At 45.2% G+C, this 4,794-nt stretch overlaps 1 pseudogene; it reads right to left on the reverse strand.

The window, feature by feature from the left end:
- Positions 1-252: 252 nt before the first annotated feature.
- Positions 253-860, reverse strand: LOC138843116 (immunoglobulin heavy variable 3-74-like; annotated as a pseudogene).
- Between the last annotated feature and the right edge of the window lie 3,934 nt (positions 861-4,794).

Below are 4,794 nucleotides of genomic sequence, written 5' to 3' on the forward strand. Positions count from 1 at the left end.
GTCTGTATCAGCTGTTATATATATAAATAAAAAAATTGTCTGTGTGTTTAGAACTGGTCCCAAGTCTTCTGCAGTCTCAAATAACTATGATAGACAATTAGCTTCTTCATCCTGAATGACAGGTTCTGTGTCATCAGGCCTACAATTGGTGTAGAAGCAAACCTCTCTGATCTGCTTGTGCTTGAGGTGTGTGTTTTAGCTGAGCTCCCAAGATGACCACAGGAGAAGTGTGGGGAGCTCTGCGAGTGAGGCCTAGTGGGATTTGTTCATTTCTGGGGAATCTGCTATGGAGGAGATCACAGTAGATCTCCTGGGTCCCCAGTGCTCAGCCTGAGGGTCCCTCACTGTGTCTCTGGCACAGAAATAGGTGGCCGTGTCCACGGCTGTCAGACTGTTCATTTTCAGATCCACCGTGTTCTGGGCATTGTGGCTGGAGATGGTGAATCTGTCATTCACCGAGCTCACATAGCCTGTGCTACCATAATCAGGATAAATGCATCTGATCCACTCCGGGCCCTTCCCTGAGAATGGTGGACCCAGCAAATCCAGTAGCTACTGAAGGTGAATCCAGAGGCTTTCCAGATGAGTTTCAGGGATTCCCCAGGCTGGACTAGGCCTGCCCCGGACTCCTCTAGCTGCTGATACTGGACACCTGTAAACACAGACGTCCTGGTCAGGACACTGTCACTCACACTCTCTGTGTTTCTCACTCACGTCCTCTCCCAGACTCAGTGTCCCGCATTCCCCATCATTACCTTTGAGCACAGCGACCAGGAGAAGCCAGCGCAGCCCAGTCTCCATGGTGAGCGTCTGTGTTGAGGGTGATCACTGAGTGGACACCTGGGAGTCCTGGGGCTGGAGCTCCTGTGCCAGAGCTGCAGGGTGAGGCCTGTGCTAGTTTTCATGGGCAGAGGGAAGCCCTGTTTTCATGTGCTGCCCCTATATAGCAGGCATGGGGTCTGATGCCTCAGACAGGACAGTGCCCAGGGCAGATGTGGTGTCCTGTGGTGTAGGTTGATGGCTATGATAGGATTCAGATCATATAAATCTTTACATTATCATTGTTGTTTAAACAATTGAAGGCAATGACCTTGTTTCATTTTAATATGTGTGTATCCTTAATAATCCAGTGTTATCATGTCCTTCATTTTTAAAATAACCATTGGTTCATTTTTAACTATTTGAATAACATTGGAATAGTGACAGTGAGAGAAGGGGTGAGAGAAAGAGAAATGTAGAGATGGACAGAAAAGGTGACAAAGGGAGACTTCCACCTTTGATTGACAGCCCCAAACATCCCAAGTGCCTACAACACCGAGGACTTAGCCTTTCTAAAACCTGGAGCCCAAAACTGCGACTTTGTTTCCCACGTCAGTGGTAGGGGCTCATTCACTTGTAGTGTCATCTACAGTTTTCCAAAATGCATTATCAGAAAAAGTGTGGGAAGTCGTGTGGCTGAATGATTCATTCTGATGGGAACACGGGTGTCCCTAGTGGGGACTTTGCTGATTTTGTCCTAATGCCTGCCTCCCACTTTTAAACAGATAAAAGACTGCAAGTGGATTCTTTTAAGGTTAACTATGTTTTGTTTCCTTATTCATCCATTGCCTTATTTAACACTCGTCATGAACACAGAACACTGTACATGGTAGTGGGGTGTAGTGTGCTATTGGAATCTGTGTGTTGTAGAAATGGGCACAGATCAACTGAATGTCATTCACATTTCCACCTCCTTTCCATCACTCTGAGTTGGAGGGGCCTGGAGGCCTCAGTTCTCATTATTCATGGAATCTGTCGTGGGTTGTGGTGAACTGAGTCAGCCCACGGTGGTGTGGGCAGAATTATTCCTTCCTGTGAGTGCTTTCCGCCCTGGTATCAGCTGCCCTGTGTTCCCCCTCTTCCCTGTGTCTAGTAACCATGACTCTGAGTTCAGCTCAAGCACTGGATAGAAGTCACTGTGTCACTATTCACCTGCAGTCCTGGGTTCAGGTAATGCAGCTTTGTTCACAATAGTTCAGTCTACAATAAAGTGAAATGTGCCTAAAACAGTGAATGCAGTCTGTTACATTTGACAGGGAATATTATTCAGTGTTAAGAAGGAGGTTGTTCGGTCGTTAGGAAATCATGGGTCAGCCTGGAGCATAATATGCTAACAGAAATAATGCAGGTAGATGTTGACACATAGTATGTGACATTAGTTATACATGCATTCCACAAGCTGGAACTCACAGAGGCAGGAAGTGCAATGATGATCACTGTGTACCATGACCCAAGTGTTTGTCCCCTTCCAACTCTGTGGGAAACTGGGGGAAGTTCCAGGCTCCTGGCTTCCGGCTCAGGCATCCCAGCCTTTGCAGTCATTCAGGAAGAAAAGCAGTGAATGGAAACTTCACTCTCCATCTGTTGATAGCTTTCTCTCTTGCTATAACACCGCCTTTCAAATAAAATAAATACTTAAAATAAATGAAACATTAATTATACATATGGTTAGGAGCCTATTTCCAAATGTTGAATGAACTCAAGCCACTGATCCCAAGGGAAGCAATCAATTCCTTAAATGCAGTGATGATAAGGTGGTGACAGGAGCACTGGAGTGAGCCTGAGGGATTCCTGCCTCCCATGTCAGGATGCTGAGTGCTGTGTCCTAGTTTGGTTCCAGTGTCAGATTCCTGCCTAAGCCCTTCTGGGAGGCAGTAGATGAAGTTCCAAGTACTGCCATGTGGACACCTGGACAGAATTCCAAGCACATGGCTGTCACCTAACCCAGCTGAAGCTTTTGTAGCCATCTGGGAAGTGACCAGGAATTAGAAGATCACTGTCAGTCTCAGTCTCTTTGCCTTTTTGAAAAAATATGTAAATACAAATATCAAAATAAGTGAAATAGTATCTTGAACTTTTTAAAAAAGATATAAAGGCAACATATAAAATGATATATTGGGCCCATCATGCATGTCCATAATAGATGCACAATGAGACATCCCATCCTTCCTGTTAGAATGAGTATTATCCTACAATCCAGAGCTGACAATCCATGTGGAGGAAGCTGGAGATAACGCTGGTGCAAGAACAGAGTCATGTAAACAAGTAAAATTATTATGGAAAATCATCAAAACTGAGAAACAGAATTATCACAGGATCTTCAAACACCATTTTTGAGTAGAAGGAATATGAAATCCCAGGGAGGTGTCCAGGGGAACCACAATCAATGTGGCAAACACCTCTGCTCTTCCATGTTCAACTAATGCAGCATCATTCACAAGAGTTCACACATATAATCCAGTGAAATATTCATGAAGAAAGAATCAACAATGGAACAAATGGACAAAATTATATTTAACAGGAAGTTTATATGGCAGTACAGATGAGGAAATTCTGTATTTTGGACAACTCGGATGATCCTGGAGAATAATGTCCAAGGATAATGTGTCAGGGTAAGTACACTCTGCTAACCATGCAGGACAAGAAGACAAATAATACGTGATGCTGGATACATGGGATAAAAGGATGAAGTCACAGAGGCAGGAAGTACGATGGTGAAGACCAACGTCTGAGCAAGGGAGGAGCAGAGGAGACGCTGGAGCAAGGTCAGAGTTCCAGTCCAACAGGATCCATACACTGAGGATCTACTGTACAGCATGGTCACAGCAGTGAAGGGAATATTGTGCCTAAAGAATTCCAAAACAGGAGACAACTGACATTCTACCATGGAAACATGTGGTTTTCTGATGAGCATGTCAATAAGTCTGACTTCATAAAAACTCAATTTGATACATTTATTTATCAACACATATCATTGTACCTCATATGTCTATGTTTTGGTATTATATATCAAACACTTATGTAAAGGAAATGATTAAATGATCAAATATGGAGATTCAACACTCTGAATACTGGTGTAGTGCTTTCCAGTATTTTCCAATATTTTGTGGAGATGATAAATAAATTCCAGTGGACTCAAGCTTGGCAGCTGGAACCCAGGAGCTTGGAACTGCATCAGTGTTCCCACCTTGGTGATGGGGCCTCATAACACATCCATCATCTACTGACTTCCAGGGTGCACTGTCAGTTACTAGTCTGGGAAAGTGTGCAAATGGGCTGTGTCCATCACTCTGATATGCAGCCTGCGTGTCTCCCTCTCTAATACTGATGGAAGTCTCCAAATGCATTGATGACCCCAGTCAGCATAGACATGGAGTGAAGAGCAGGGACTCTGGACAAATGGTCTCCGAGACTTGCTCTTCCTGCAGCTGTGATTCAGCCTCAGGACACTGGTCATCATGCTGGAGCCACAGACACAGCTCCCCGTGATGTGGACTCCAGCCCCAGAGTGCACAGCCACTGTGTGTCCCACTTTCTGCTCTCCCTGAACCACAGCAGGTGCAGGGAATCCCACAACACTCAACAGAATCAGATCAACTAGAAGTGCACACCCAACACTTTCCATTCAGTTATGACCTTGACTGCTGATGTCCAGTGCATTTCCCCTCTGAGTTCATGCAGGGAGCCCCCAAGGAGGGTCCCAGGACCTAGAGGATGAGGAAGTCCCTGTAGGCTTCCCAGATGCTTGCAGAAGCTCAGTCTGAGACACAGCTGAGCTGCAAGTACATTCCTGAGTGCTGTGACGTTCACACAGGGACCACAGACTGTTCCAGGATTAAAGGTGGCCACATTCTGTGGAAAGTGAGTGTGGATCACCCACAGTTTAAAATAAAATGTCAGTTCAGTTCCACACACAGGCTACTTTGACAGGAAGAGAGGGAAATAGTTGAGGTTTAACAGACCAGAGACCCTGGC

Source organism: Oryctolagus cuniculus, chromosome 20 (assembly GCF_964237555.1).
Source record: "Oryctolagus cuniculus chromosome 20, mOryCun1.1, whole genome shotgun sequence".
In the NCBI taxonomy this organism is placed as follows: domain Eukaryota; kingdom Metazoa; phylum Chordata; class Mammalia; order Lagomorpha; family Leporidae; genus Oryctolagus; species Oryctolagus cuniculus.